Source organism: Eurosta solidaginis, chromosome 4, assembly GCF_040869045.1.
Source record: "Eurosta solidaginis isolate ZX-2024a chromosome 4, ASM4086904v1, whole genome shotgun sequence".
Taxonomy (NCBI): domain Eukaryota; kingdom Metazoa; phylum Arthropoda; class Insecta; order Diptera; family Tephritidae; genus Eurosta; species Eurosta solidaginis.
The window spans coordinates 274,784,526-274,801,379 of NC_090322.1; the positions used below are offsets into that span (position 1 = coordinate 274,784,526).

The 16,854-nt window shown below is 36.8% G+C and overlaps 1 protein-coding gene across 1 annotated transcript in view; it reads right to left on the minus strand.

Moving 5' to 3' along the window:
* The window catches only part of disco-r (disco-related), a 77,653-nt gene that overhangs the window by 7,536 nt on the left and 53,263 nt on the right, over positions 1-16,854 (minus strand). The gene's annotated exons all lie outside the window — the stretch shown is intronic.

Consider the following 16,854-nt stretch of genomic DNA (forward strand, 5'->3'; position numbering starts at 1 on the left):
ACATACAAACACATGTTAATTTTTCGCATCAAGACTATCAAGTGGCCTTGCTGTGGACCCTTGTCATTGAGTAAACATGTCCATAAAATAACCTCAAACGCTTCAAAGTGCATAATGTGCTGTGTAAACAAGCGCAACGAGCCATGCAAGGATGCGGCTTCTGCCAACTTTCCACTGTACACCTTTACACTAAGCCACATCATACTTCATATACCCCTGTAGAAATAGGTCAGACAAACGTCTGCCATAGACGTGGAAAACTATCGATAACAATGTCGGTTACATTCATATTTTCCTTGGACTTCTATCATCGATACTAAATATAGGGTGCTTTTGCGCGTTAGTGCTGGTCTCGATCATTGCTCCCTATTAGCCAATGTTCGACTGTGGAAATCGCACATATAAGGGAACTCGAGAAATACAAAAGATTTAATGCAAAACAAATAGAGGTTACGTAACTTTTCGTTTCAAGTATATTCGATTTTCGAGCAACGAAACGAACGATTCGTCTTCTGACGATTTTGTATAAAAATCTCTATCACTTTCGATAGGATCCTACGTGCTTTACATGGTTTCAAGGCGAATCCATACCAGGTGGTGGCAAAGCGAATTCAACCAATTTGCCGTGCAGAAGAATGCCAAGTAAAAAGAAAATTTTCATTGATTAACTGACATGTTGTAGTACAAGGCGTTGTATGGAAAATAATCAAGAAGAAGCAATCAGCTGTTGGGATAACAACATTTGGTACTGAATTCGCCTTGCATGGTGTCAATAAGAAAAGAACGAATTTGTCAATTTAAATGCCGCCATAAAATATCTGGAAACGCTTGAGAGACATTTCTATGACATGATTAAATACACAAAAGGACTTTGGTAATCTGTTTACAAACTCGCTTTATTTATGGATAACATGCAGATTACCTAGCAAAGCAGGGTGCTTTAGCAGATTCTATGGCCCATAGCCCTTTTGTGGACTCACAAAAGCACACACCAGGGAAACCATAAGTAACTGGAAAATAAAACACTTCAGACGTCACTGGATTGGCTACCCAGGACAAAGACAGGCCTAACTGTTTATACTTCCGGCAACGAAAGTATCAGCTAAACTCATTAATCTAAGCAGGGCGGACCTAAGAACTCTCACTGGATACTATACGGAACACTGTGGTTTACGATATCATCTAAGTAAGTTCAATCTATCCGATACTCACGTTTCTGTGAGATGAACGATGAAACGCGGGTTCGCATTCTCTGCGAATGCGTCGCTCCGGCAAGGCAGATACTCTCCCACCTAGGTGGTGTGACTCTTAATCCCTATGTTATATGGATTAAAAAGGATGAAGAGTTACTTATATACATCAAAAGCCTTCACATACAAAATTAGGCTGAAAGGTCATGCTAAATAGATCTGCACAAAGGTTGCAGTGCTTCCAGGCCTAATAATAATATAATTTATGGATCACGTTTTTGTGATCTTTTTGCAAATTATCCACATTATGCTCGCGTGGTTAATTTTATAGATTCTAGCCAAACACTGTCTTTTTTTAAGGAATCAGCTTATATCGTCCGTTGTTACTTTGTTCGTTTAACAGAATACAAATAGGCGAACGATTCGTTGCAGAACGTTCGCTTCGAAATAGAGAATGAGGCCCTAAATTTCATCGTTTTGGACAAGCATTACAAAAAAAATCAGAAAAATTAACACAGCGATGGTTACTAGGATATAATTTACGTCTTCATCAGCTTGGTTTTCATTTCGCGTATCAAAATCAAAAGTATTTTTAATAAATTTTTTCACTAAATTTTCCTAAAAATATGCGGGACGGGGCCGACTCCGAGCGGCATCTGCCGGGCAGACAAGTTTTCACTGAGAAACTGTTTATAGCAGAAATACACTCGCAGTGTTTACCAAATCACTTCCGAGGGGCGACGCTGATTAGGAAAACTTGTTTCTTAATGAAAAAACAGCACACAGATTTAAATATAAAATACATTATATCACATTCATATTTTATTTGTATAATCCTTGTCCTTCTCTTCACTTTACTTGATGTGATTCTCGTGGATTCTGCTTGAACTTCCTATACTGACTTCAGTACCGGATTGTCTGAAATAAATTTGCAAGTTCAAATTGTGATTGACGAAAATCTAATGCTTCTGGAAACATATTTTTGGAGATCTATACCAATACGTAAAATTTCCAAAACTTGCAAAAAAGTTACCTTCAATTGCAAATCTAATCCTATTTCGAATTTGCCTCCAAGTCATCTCTATGTAAGATAAAAAAAATATATTTACGACTCCAATTTTACGTTTTGGCGCAGACCCCTAAATTTAATCCTTGATACTCGATCCTATGAGCAGTACATAATTGATCAGCACCCAAAGTATTAATTTTTCGAGGCTAGGGAAGAACCTCGACGCCCTACCTCAGTATCTCTTTTAACGTCAATTTGAAAATTTTATAAAACGACCTATCCGAAGTAAAAAATTTTGGGCAGAAACAGAGTGAATTATGAGAAAAGTCCTAAGACTGGCAAAGCTTGACCGACTTGTGAGATGGAACGTTTTTCGAACTGGTAGCCACGTCCCTAGTCATATTCTACTTATGCGTCGATATGAGAAATAACCTAGGTTGCACCTGAATTCCTGCAGGGACACATATACCTCTATATTTGTAAATATAAATGACTGTGTATAAATTTGTGTTTGCGTATACCTGCTTTACCCATTGGCAGCGCGACAGTTTAGTGCCATTGTCTTCCATTTAAGAGGCGCTCAACTCGGCGCGTCACATTATGTGTTGCAGCTAACACGGAATGACACTGGAATTGTGGAAATGTTTCATTCTCGCTCGAGCGCTTGATAAACATAAACATATGCCACACATGCTTATTACACAAACATGCACATAACTATGGGCACCACTTAAATCGAGACTATTTGATATTTGACTGGACACTATAAATTCTGTTCCAATCTGAAATGAAGATTGGTTTAAGCAAAGTTCCATCAAGCTACTCCGACTTGCTTTTGTGACGAAGGGCGTAAAGCGAAAGAGGCTCAGCCCCATTTACGTACATATCGACATTCCCCCTAAACAGTAGGAAAAATATTCTTAACCGTTTGAGAAAATGTTAATCCTCTAGTTAGTTAACATTTCAACCTAACGCTTCCTCCATCTCTAAAATTTTTGTTATACTCAGCTGAGTGAAGAACTCGGAGTATATTAAGTTTGTTCGCTAAACAGTAGGTTGTAAGTATTAACTAATTGGGATTTACATATGTATGTATATAGACGTCGGTATATCTATTCAGTATATATATTCCGTCCGTCTTTCCAACTTTTCTCCCATCGCTTATTAAAAAGAGAGATAAACGGATATCTACGATATATATATATACTTTTAGAAAGCACCAAGAACATGATCATTCGGAACTATTGCGGCTACAATAACCAAATTTCATATGTGGGTTCAAATAGCGACCGGTAATTAGAATTTTTGAACATTTTCAATAAGGGGCTTGAAACCGCCCACTTTTGACAAAATTAGTTTTTCAAATATTAGTCATAAATCAAAACCGTTGTCACTACAATACTCGGTGAATTGGTTAGTCTTGTCACAAGGAATAAACCTGGGAAATCGGACGAAGATGGTTAAGGATCAAGCCCACTTTTATGTCAAACGATTTTTAAAGAGACCTCAAACGAATATAATATGCAATAATTGCGAAGTTGAGGTGCAACAACACCATACGCAATAAGGCCATAATGGCTTTATTTCACGTTGCAATTGGAAAAAAGCCATAATTTTGATATGGCGTTATTTCAAATGTCAAGGGAAATAAAGACATCATGATGGTCTTATTGCGTTTTCCAACATTTATATCTAAAGAAGATAACATAGTTTGGAACGGACTGCCAGCGCGGCTTGGCGCGGGGTGTGGCAGGGTACCGCGCGGGACGCGAAAACCGCACCGCGTGGCGCCACGCGGCAGGCGAATTAACGCTGCCTTGATTAATCTACCAAGTTACGCTTATATATACATATGTATATATGTATATAAAATATTTTTTCAGTTTATCCAAAAAATCGGGAAATAATACATAACTAAAATTTTTTAAATTTATTAGTAACAAGTTGGCCGTAATCTAATTCACGAGAGTACTTGTATTTGAAAATTTGGTTTTCTGCTGCTATATATAATAATTTACAAGATTTTCTAAATCCCGGTGTTAGCACATATTCGAAAATTTAATTATTTTCCATTTGCACAACATTTTTGTTCAATCGAGATCAATAATTATAATTTACAATTAACAGAAAACACGTGAATTGTGGGTATGAAAAGTGTGACATCTTAGGCTCAGCTGTGATCACCTGAATTTCTACCTAACTATATTGCTTTCATCATCCCCCGTCTCTTTCTATCCTTCGTTAAAGATAGGAGTTCGGTTTGAACCGGATGCGCAACCATCTCTTTTGATTTTGGGAGGGTACGATTTTAAATTATGGCTTTATTACTCATTTGATAGCATTTTTATATGGCCTTATTTCCAATCTGTACGTTTTTCCCAATCTGCATTGGAAATAGCGCCATATGCTGTTATTTCTCAAAAAAATTGGAAATAGCACCATATGGCCTTATTGCGTATGGTGTTATTGCACCCCAACATTTGAGAAATATATGAAAAAGGTATTTTTCTTTCAAAATACTTTTACAAGAAACAATTTGGAAGTATTAAAAATAAGCGACCAATCATTCTTATACGATTCGTGAGCGATAGCTGAAAGAGGAATTGACCTATCGTCAAAAAGCTTCAACGATTTATTGAATGAATGTAAGGCGCGATAACCTCCGAACAGGTTTTAGGCCGAGTTTCTCTTCCAATCTGCGTCGTCTCCTTTTAATTTTTCTTACAAATGGGCTGGACGGAACCTACTTGTTTTATGCCGACTCCGAACGGCATCTGCAAGGCAGATGAGTTTTCACTGAGAGCTCTTCATGGCAGAAATACACTCGGAGTGCTTTCCAAACACTGCCGAGGGACAGCCCCGCTCAAAAACACTTTATTTTAATTGAAAAGCTTGTTTCTAAAATTTTGATGTTTCTTTGCCCTGGGAGCGAACCCAGAATCTTCGATGTGGTAGGCGGAGCATGCTACCATCACACCACGGCGGCCGCCGTTATTATTTATTTATTTTTTCCCTTATAAACGGGAATTTTCCGAATAAATATTGGCAAACCATGCCCACTTTTGATAGTATTACAGTCAAAAGTCTTAAAATAAAGGACCTGTACGATAGAAGCTATCAGCTGAGTATATAATGTTGGGTTACGCCAAAATTTATACCCTCTTGCTTATTTTTTATTTGGAGTAGAGAAGCATATGAAAAGGGGTATTTCAATTCCATTCCATACCAGTCATGTTATGTATTCTAACTTGAGAACCATCAACGAATACTTGAGATGCATTTGAGATCCAACCAAAAGGTTATTTCTAAAAGTATTTTCCAATATAGATTGAACTAAAATGTTTATTGGGTTTTGTATTTACGTGGACTGTTTGATCTGCTCGTTTTTAAGTGATACGTGGTTGATTCTGTCTCTCTGTCAAGTGGCCCATCAGTCGTACTTATAAAGTGGTCAAGTCTTCGCAATGGCTATTGATTTGTTAGTGCTATTTCTGGCAAATCGTTGTTTCTGTTATAGTTACAGACTTGAGTGTCGCATATCATACCATTGAAGTGTATACAAGAAATTGTCGCATCATTATTGTTGTTCTTAGCGGAGTATATTTTTTATATACATACATACATTGATTGTGAACTGTGAACCGATATCGCGTTGGGGGGTCTTTTTATACGAATTTTCTAAATAAAGAGTTGACAAAAGCCCAAATGTAATGAGCGAGAACATATTTGTTCAAAACAATTACTTGTAATGACAGGTCTCAACTGTAAATTGTAGGTATGTAAAATCTGTGTATTGAAGAAATTTCGAAAAATACAGAATAGGACACGATGGGTAATTGGTAAAAATTTATGGAGTTTCTTGTAAAAAAAAGTTGTTAAATATCTCACACCGTGTTGCATATGTTCTACCAATTAAAAAGGATTAGCCGCCAAAAATGGACCACAAAAAACGCAATCAACAGAGCCACCTTGTGGATACGATATGTGGAAAAGATCTAAATAAATACCAGAATCACAGCGTTGTTGTTGCACTTGCAAGTTAAGTTTTAACCGGGATCTGGATCAGTGTTCATTGGAACTCTGCTATTGTTAGATGTACTCAGGCGTGAAATTCGATAAAAACATTACCTGTAGTTTTGCTAGCCAGTGTAGTATGTATGTATATGTGTATACAAATACATAGATATGCATATTCATATCGCCTTACATAGTCGTCTACAAAGCATACAACTTTCAAACGTAATTAACATTAAAAATTGAATAGCAATTTGTCGCAAATGACATTTGTTAAAGCACTAAACACACGTCAACTTTATAAGACGACAATAACAATAAATACTAGTGCGACGAATGACACATCCATAGATAGCTACATATATGAATAAACAGGTGTCCATGTAGAAGCAAAAAAAAAATGTGTACATCGAGAATTCCATGGAAAATTGTAAATTTCGGCCGATTTTCTAATCGCTCTCCTGATAAGTGACTAATGTATATACATACATATGTATATAAAAAGTATGGGTGGGCGCCGTGGTTCTCTGCCCACCATACCGAAGGTTCGGGTTCTACTTCCGGGCAAAGTAACGTGAAAAATGTAGAAAAAATTTGAATAACGTTTTCCAAGCGTTTTCCACTGAGGGCCAAGTAGTGATTTGATAAACACTCTAAGTGTATTTCTGTCATGAAAAGCTTCTCAGTAAATTGCATCTGCCTTGCAAATGCCGTTCGGTGTCGCCATAAAATATGTATGTTGGTCCCGTCCCACCAATTCGTAGGGAAAATAAAATAGGAGTACGACGCAAATTGGAGGAATATATTGTTACTGAAAAAAAAATCAGAAAGGATATTAGTAGCATGAATGTAAATTGGAATGCCCCATATACGTTTCCCCCCCTTTTGCACAAAAATATCAAAGCGACTCGAGTGCGGAGGTATGGCGTGGAATAAACTTTTCAAAACTTAATATGATGTGCTGATGGATAGCAACATATGTACATACATACATTCATATATGTATGTGTAAGCGAGCTATGCGATCCGGACACGACATTATTTACAATAATTATAAACAAGTGGCAAATAAGCAATTCCATTCGAAATAGAATTACAAGCAATTTGCAATGGCGGCTGCAAAAATTGCCATAAAAAATTGCAAGGCATTCGGACGTGTTCTTGGCGATGCTTGTAAGGCAGTTGTATAGATTTGTATCAATTGCTACGTATCTACATACATACATTTGTAAATATACGTATGTACATTTGTATGATTGTGACAGTCTGAGAGTGTCGCGTTGCCCAAGGGCTGGCGGTGTTGCTGGTCGTATGGTAATTTATCAATTACCTTTAACGACAATAATTGTGAAATGTGAATTTAAATGTAAATATGTACAAATATGTACTTATTCACATACACATGTCAGTATATATTTATTAGACTGATTAAAAAACAAGTTTTCCTTTGATAGGGCTTATCTCCCATGATATAACAGAAGCACTCAACTCGTACTTACTTGCTTTTGACTTACTACCGATTTTATATTCGAAACTTATGGCTTACACTTTTCATTTAAGGATAGCGACGGCTTGCTGAAACCTCAAAACAACCTGTATCCGTACTTTTATTTAAACTTTTCATCCACATTGCTGGAAAAGTGTCCAAATTAAAAGCTTTGGAAAATTCGAACGAATAGTAACAATTGTGCCTGGTTTTTGACACCTTAATTTTAGATCTGTGTGGCAAACAGCAAGCTCGTCTAGAACTTTGTGCTCCTAGCATGATCTGCTGAAAAAAAACACTCAAAAAATGTCACGTTCTGCTCAAGCTTTCTACCGGAACCGTTGGGCTACTCTGAAAATAGTTATTATTTCGCCCTCATTGGTTTGGCTCCTGTTTGGTCATTTTCAGTCAGAAACAAGTTCACCTCTAACAATTTATTCCTCCTTGAATTTCTTGACCTCAAAATGTATTGTGACGAATATTAGTGACACTAAGTGATACTCACATCACTAATCTGATACTAAGTAAAGCCACAATAACAATAAAGCAAGCTGCCACACTTGTATGTACGTAAACAAATTAATCATTATGTCTACGCATATGCCCATACAAGCAGCGGAGAAAAACGCACAAACATACATATGTATATATCTGAGATACTCTCAAAAGTAGGCAATCATCGGTGGTAGTATCACTCACATATACACGCGCATATGGCTATGCGAGAAGCTATAATCGTGCATCTGTAATTATAGCTGATAACTTTATAGCTGGTGAACAGGTAGTAAATTCTAGAAGATAGAAACGCATAGAAGTATGCGAACGAGACATCACATAGTATAAAAGGAGTTAAAGCTGAGTAATCGTCAATCAGTTTGATTTAAGCAAGCTATTGGTTGTGAAGTACTTTAATAAAGGCCATTTTGCATTATTGAATATTGGAGTTATTTATTCAACAGTTTAGCGATACGAAAGTTAGCAGAAGGTTGCAAATAAGTGGAATTTCCCTAAATTCGTACAGTATCATAGAATTATGGTATTTTTTATAAGTACTTGCTACATAGAAATACAATCATTAGGTTCGAGGTAGTTTAGCAACTTTAAATGGATATATGTTATATATAATCAATCAATCGTTTAAAATCGAACATTTTTCAATCATATGTCGCGCTACATATTAGAGTGACACCTCAGAATCTTAATGACGAACAACTGGGTCATAAATAAACTCACATATCCCCAAGTTCCAAGTAAAGCTGTATCGGCTTAAAGTGAGAAACATCAACTGCAATGAATTCGTGGAAAACCCATAAACGGTTATATGCAAATACAATAAGTATATGTACACACACACAAGCACGAGTCGTCTGCTGAATTAGTTGACAACGAATTGTGACACAAAGTAGCCAAAGTAATTTGTATTTGGTGCTTCTTTGTATATTTTTTTTGTGGATCCGTTGTCCGAATATGATTAACGTGGGATAAAAATAAATTATGCGCACTTCGGTGGTCGAAAATTATCACAGCAACGTCGCTACTTCACACAGACTCATGCTCGACGTAGTCGCATGCGGTTAGGCCATCAAATACACAAAATATATGTATGTATGTATTTTGTAGTTTTTATATATTTTTTATTGCTTATTTTTATTATCGGGCAAAAGTTAGTGAAATATATAATCAGAAAAACGACCAGAGATATATTAAAAATTAAAGAAATAAAAAAAGGTGTCAACGCGGTTATTCGGCTGATACTCTTTTATTGCTATGCCGCCACATACTGACGATGCAGTCACAACCAACCCTTTTATTGGTTGCCTTTCATATGTAAAACAGTGGTCACTTTGCGGCTTCATTAAAGGTGTTACGTACATATGTTTCGATGTATAGAGTTACGATATCGTTGATTCACTGATTTTGTCGATCTCTGTGACAGCCTAAGATGCTACTGCGACAACAAAATAAGCAATTAATCGATTTTTCAGTCATTTAAAGAGACAAATGTATCGCATTAAGTCAATTAAGTCGCTTTGTAGCCCATTAATTTATTTTATTTGTATATAAACTTATACATATATACACAATTAATTTATAAATATACGATTTACATACAGATTAACTGTCTAGAAGCAGTTAACAATATTTTATGGAGCTCGTTCGAGTTAGCCGAAAAGCTGTGTATTTAAAAGTTTTTCAACATTATTTTATTTGTCGCTTCAAAATGTTGCTTAGCATCTGATTTAATTAGTCACGCTATTCGCAATATTAATGGTTTTTAAATAAGTTTATTATTTAGGCTTAACAAATCGGATAGAGATATGCTATGGGCGTTATTATAATAAAGACTTTAGGATGGTCCTAATTGAAGAAAATTAAGGGGTGTCGCACAGGGATAAAGGTTAAAATTTCTCGATGGAGATTTAAAAGATTAAAATAATGTGTTTTGTTTTCTCATACCCAAAATTGACAATAAAATATTAGGTGATATCACATATATATACTATATTGGTACTGATTGTCATTGGTTAGGGGACATCGCACAGTTGTTAAAGTGGCATAACTTCAAAGTATCTGATTTGTAACCCTTGTATATCACGACATAACCATTTCCAATCGAAAAAAAAATTTATATGTAATATCGCCAGCAATAATGCTATCCAACTCTCCATCATCCTACCGTCCCCTATGTATGTTGGACACAGCAGGGAAATTGATGGAGAGTCTCCTGAAGCACCGCCTCACCAGAGCGTTACAGGACGCCGGAGGACTGTCGCCCAGACAGCATGGTTTTCGGAGGGGGCACTCCACAATCGATGCCATAGCAGAAGTTATAGACGCAGTCAAGAAAGCCGAGACAGCGTGCCACAGAGCAAGACCTATAGTGTTGCTGGCCACGCTGGACGTCAAAAACGCTTTTAACTCAGCTAGGTGGGAGGACATGCTTGAGGCACTAGAAAGCACTTTCAAAGTACCGCAATATTTATTAGAAATTTTAAGGGACTACCTAAGAGAGAGGTATCTAATATATGAAAGTACTCACGGTCAAAAAAAGGTAAAAATAACAGGTGGAGCAGCCCAGGATTCGGTACTAGGTCCCGATCTCTGGAATATAACTTACGACAGTCTTCTTCGATTAGACATGCCAGAAAGCACCTTCCTCGTTGCCTTTGCAGACGACGTGGCAGCTGTGATAACAGCACCAAGCTGCGAGCTGGCACAGCTAAAATTAAACCAGATCATGCGTAATGTAAATAGGTGGATGGCTGAGCACGGTCTCCAGTTAGCAACAGCCAAAACGGAAATCGTCATCCTCACAAAGAGACGTATCCCCACTACCAGGAACATGATGGTTGGGGACCAGCCAATAGAAACACTCGCTTCAACGAAATATCTGGGAGTGAGGTTAGACAGCAAACTCAACTTCTCGGATCACATACGAGGGGCCTGCGAAAGAGCTGCGCGCATAATAGCGCAGTTGAGTAGATTAATGGCAAACACAGGTGGCCCAAAGCCATGCACAAGGAAGTTGCTTGCATCAGCCTCGGATTCTATACTCTTATATGGTGCAGAAATCTGGGCGAACGCAATGAAATACCGGAAGAACCGAGTGGCCCTCACCTCGGTCCAACTCAGAGGGGCGCTGCGAATATCTTCGGCTTACCGCACGGTATCAGCTGAAGCTGTCCTGGTCGTTGCGGGAACCATACCGATATATCTTCTCGTTGAGGAAAGAAAAACAATATATGACAACGGATCGCAAGCAAGTAGAGCTGCTGTTGCCATGCAGGCGCGAGAAGAATCGATCCGACGTTGGAAAGATCAGTGGAGCAACAGCATCGTAGGAAAGTGGACTAGGGAACTAATCCCTGAACTGAATCCATGGTTGAAGCGACCGCACAGAGAGGTAGACTTTTACCCGACCCAGTTTCTAACGGGACATGGTTACTTCCGCAAATACCTACACAGAATGGGTAAGGTTGATAGCCCGAGCTGCCTGTACTGTGGGGAAATAGACGATGTACGCCACACCTTCTTCGAATGCAGGCACTTCTCCCATCAGCGAAGGAGGGTAGAAGATGTACTTGGCGACCTATCTCCGGGCAGTGTCATTAATAACATGACCTGTCGAAGAGACAGATGGGATACGGTCAGCACATATGTGAGGCATATACTTACCAGTAAACGAGAAGACGGATGCCTAGCCCATTAGCGTGAGAGTAGCCATAGAGCTCACGTAGCGCGCACCCGTACCCGAAGTAATGCTAAACGCGGTCCCAGGTACGGGGATTAGCGCGGGCCGTGGGAGGTTAGGTTTTAGTGGGTAGGCCTTCATGGAAGAAGGGAGTCCTACACTCGGAGAGTCTCACAGTGAGGCTTAAATATCCCGGTCAGTGCATAAAGCATTTCCTCCTTCCACGAAACACAAAAAAAAAAAAAAAAAAAAAAAAAAAAAAAAAAAAAAAAAAAAAAAATAGAAATGCCATCCAAAGTTCACTTACTGCCTTTTAAGAATTGCAACGCCAGTACATCTCTGTTACTTCAATTTACTCATTAACTTTAAAACTAATAGTTAAAAACTCAAATTTAAATATAACACAAGATTTAAAATTTGTTTTATGTCTCATAGATTACGAACTTTTCAACCAAAAAAGCAGTAAATCAATTTTCCAAGGCAAGAAAGCAGTATAGAATAAATCTTTATATACAAAAATCACGTGTCACTATGTTTGTCCGCGATGGACTCCTAAACTACTCAACCGATTTTGAATTTGTTTTACACACCGTGTTTAGTTTGATCTAACTTGAAATATAGCATAGGTTATATCTGAGCTTATATTAGCAATATGATTTTATTGCAATTTTGTTTAAATATTTATACGTAATAATAAAATGTTACGCATACGCAGCGGCACTCATATTTTCAGGTGGTGTGGATATATTTCCGTGTAATTGCTTGGTGTTTAATTAAACAACCTGCTTATCAATAAAAAATATTATAGCGAATGATATCAAGTATGGCACATCACCAGGCCCGTCAAGAGAGGGGGGTGGGGGGATTACCCCGGACCCAGGGTTTATGAGGGGGCCCGCGATTTAGAAGTACTAAGACATTTTTTTTAAATTCAGGAGAGTCTTTAATTGTTCCATGTGCAATTTTTAAGCCGAATTTCAAAAGCAATGAACATCTGCACTTCGTTTTAATATTATAGTGAAGTGTGAAAAATAAAAATCTATATATATAAAAGGAAAGGCTAAAATGAGTGTTAGTTGGTCGCCGGTGTTTGAAGAAATGCGTCAGTCGAATTTGTTCAAACGTGGACCAGGGTACCCCTAGAATGTGTTTATAGAATATGGATAACAAATGAAAGCTGTTGATGAGTGCTTTAGTAGAGGTAATTTGTATACCCCTCGGTGACTAGGGTCTCGAGATATAGGCCAAAACGTGGACCCTGATACCGCTAGAATGTGTGAGTAATATGGATGTCAAATGAAAGCTGTTGCTGAGAGCTCTAAAGTAATTTTCATTGTGATATTCGATTTAGTCGCATCAACCTGGCAAAACTGATAAATATGCATGCGAAGCCGAAATAGAGACATGAATTAATAATACCCACATACCTATTTACATACGTCCTATTCGATTTGCCTGAAAGTTGGTATATAAATTTACCTATATTAGTGTTTACGATCCTTTTTTCCGACCAGAGACGGATGGGACTGGGATTAGGACTACGACTAGGACTGAGATTCGGAGTGGGACTTAGACTCGGAGTGGGACTGGGACTGGGACTGGAACAAAAGAGATAGACTGAGAGAGAGACAAAATGACACGAAGATTGAGATGGATGAAGCGAAAAAGACCGTGGGAGGAGTGAATAAAAGGATTAGGAAAAAGTGAAGAGGAGGAGGGCAGAATTAGGCGGAAAAAGCTTTTTAAAATGTACGCAGGTAGGCCAAATTTAGGGCAGAACAACTTCTGTCGGGTCTGCTAGTATATATATAAAATAAACAGATTTCAAAGCGAAAAAGCAGTGTAAGTTAAACTATTATAAGTTATGTACCAGAATTACATAATAATGGCTATCTAAACAGTCGTTTAATGGGTCACATTCATTAATTATTGCTGTTTACCAAATAAAACTGTTTAGTTAAAACAAACAAAAAACTCCCACTTCATATTACAGCTTACGATTTATTCTCGAACACAAGCGAGAATTCGAAGACCGGAAGTCGAAACTCGGCTTCTAGCGAGATTCTCGTATCTCGAAATACTCGTAAATCTCGCGAGCTTCTCGACATTCAACTTAGTCGCTATATATACACTCTGTTTTTTTGCTGATTAAATTCCCTTCCAAACGATACTTCACTCAAAACATATTGATATAATTTTATTCATAACATTCTAATTTCTTATCGAGAAAGCGGGAACTCGACTACTTGCGAGATTCTCGAACCTCGAAGTAGTGTTTTGCTCGCGAGTTTCTTGACATTCAACTAAGTTGCTACAATGACAATACTCTACGCATTCCGATGTTTTTTTAATTGTGGTATTTTCGAAATTTTCGTTTGTGCTCCAGAATATATCGTAAGCCCTATATAAAACAACGAGTATTTCAAAATTCGAGAATCTCGCGAGAAGGCGAGTCTTGCTAGAAATCTCTTCTCGAACAAGTTCGAGAAATCGTAAGCTCTGCTTCATATATCACTGATTTCACTTGACTGCCTTTTTGCTTTGATCCCTGTGCGACACTCTTTAATTGTCTTCAATCAGGACCAAAATTTATGTGTGATATTTTTGACAGTGGTACTTCCGTTGGAAGGGGCAAGATTGAAAAAAAATCGGAAATTTTTTTTTCTATGGACCACCTTAATAGACATAGAAAACTGTAAACATTATTCTGTAAGGAAAATTGCCAAAGTTTTCAGAGTGTTAGCATGGTTTAAAGTTTGTAAAATGACTGAAAATATGTGTAAATTTGTGAAATAGTTATTGTCAATCGGGTTTGTTTCTTAAGTCTTTCGTTTACTTTCTAACTGACACATTATTAAATCATACAAAGGCAATGCACATTAAACTGGTGAATATTGTCTGTGTTATATAATTAGACTTTTATCGAATCATGTAGCATCAGAGAGCTTAGACAAATAAAATCATTTTAACGTGCTGAGACGTTAAGGGGTCTGGAATATTCCTGCAGTAGACATGCGAGCCGTAAAAGGGGACGAAAATCCATAAGACAAATAACAAATTATGTAACACTTTTAGCTGAAGTTTAGTCCAAGCAAATTTGGTGTACTTCTTTATAATTTTTTCCAAAAGCACGAGAACCCTGAGGCAAAATTGCATTTACAAAGTTTAGAAGATAATCGGAGTTTCTGTTGTTTTATGGCTAGGAGATCGTTTACCATTTTAGTGTCAATTAATGGACGAACGACTTAAAATTTGATAAAAGTTTAAGTTTTACTTTCTGCGGCGGAATTAAGTCTTTCGTTTGCAAGAGTTAAGCCTTTGTATACACATTTTGCCAGAAAATATTAATATGTATGAAGGCATTATTTCTAACGGGCCTCAGGCCGCATTTTAATGAATCGTTTCCGTTGTTGCTTAAACTATTTGCTACGTAAGAAAACAACACAACTACTGATCTATGAACTATGCCAAAAAAATATTGTCACTTAATTACTTAATGGGCCATATGCGTAAAATTAGAGATTGCCTGTCCCAAAGCAATCACTTGAAATTTCAATATAATTTTTAAGTTATTGAAATAAAAAAAAGACTTTACTACTTTTATGTATATAGCTCAAGGTTGAATTGTAGATTTTCTAAAATTTTGAATTTTATTTATTTCCCAGAGTTGGTAAAGGTGCAAACAGTAGTGTAAACGTATGTAATTTTATGCGCGTAAAAAGATGTATTATATACATAATCCAAAGCTTGCACGTCTTCAAGTTATAACAGCATATACAAAATATATGTACAGAAATGTCGCCACAAAACGTAAAACATGCGAGAGGTAGCAATAGTTTTAAAAAACAGTTTAAACAAATGTAATGTGAAAATCGATGTTAGCGATAACTCTGGGATAACGGAAAATCTTCAACATCGCCGTAAAGTGTTTATTCTAATAAGGCTAGTTCCGTATTGGACCAAAAATAATATATTTTAATGTAACCAATGGATTCAATAAATTTGTCACGATCAACAAGATTAAGTCACCGCTGCTTGCTAGCAAAATCAACCAGCAGATACATTTATATTATATATTCATGCATACATATATACTCGTACACCAAAGAAAACAAAGAGGAAGAATAAATTATAATTGACGAAAAAAATAATGATGAATGCCAGTCAAAATTAATTATCTTGAGTAGAAACTTAGTTTTTTTTTATATATGGTGGAAGATTCGATTTAGCAGGCAGTGTTTTGCCGTAAGCTTAGGAGGCGGAATATATTTGTGTCTCAAGGTTATGCATTGTCCTAACGAACGATCGTTAAATCTGTCGATTTTGAAATGAACGCAACTTGTTTTTGGTATCGCTGGGAGCTTTATAATATATCTAAAGAGAAGGTTGATGTGCCACTCAAAACTGTGGCGTGTAGATTTTAGTTTGTGTTCGGAATGTCTATATAAAACATTTAAGTAAGTAAATAATAAATATACACAACTTGTATACTAACAGTAAAATTGTAAAGATATAATCATTATTAAGCTCTCCTAAAGTTACTTTTTATATAATCCTAAACATAGATATACGAAAACTAGTCTAAGCAAATAAAACAAACAAAACTATACCGAAAGGCTTGATTGGATTATGGCAGAAAAAGTTGTAAATATTTGGCACAGTTCTATGCCTGGAGATTATAACTACCCCCATAGCATTAACTGGGACAACCGCTAAGTATATTTATAACCTTTTCATAGGTTAAAAGTTTGTAAAGAGTCGTTCCTTAGTGGCCTCTTTTCCAAGTGCTTCTTAATATCTAGGAATTGATGTTATCATTGTACGATTATTATTTTCACTAGAATAATCTGTTGGTTTGTATCAACTAAATCTTGTAATTGCAAATAAACATACATATGTCTGTATGTATACGAATATATTTATTTACGAGTAATTACATATTTATTGTCTTTATTTGGGACAA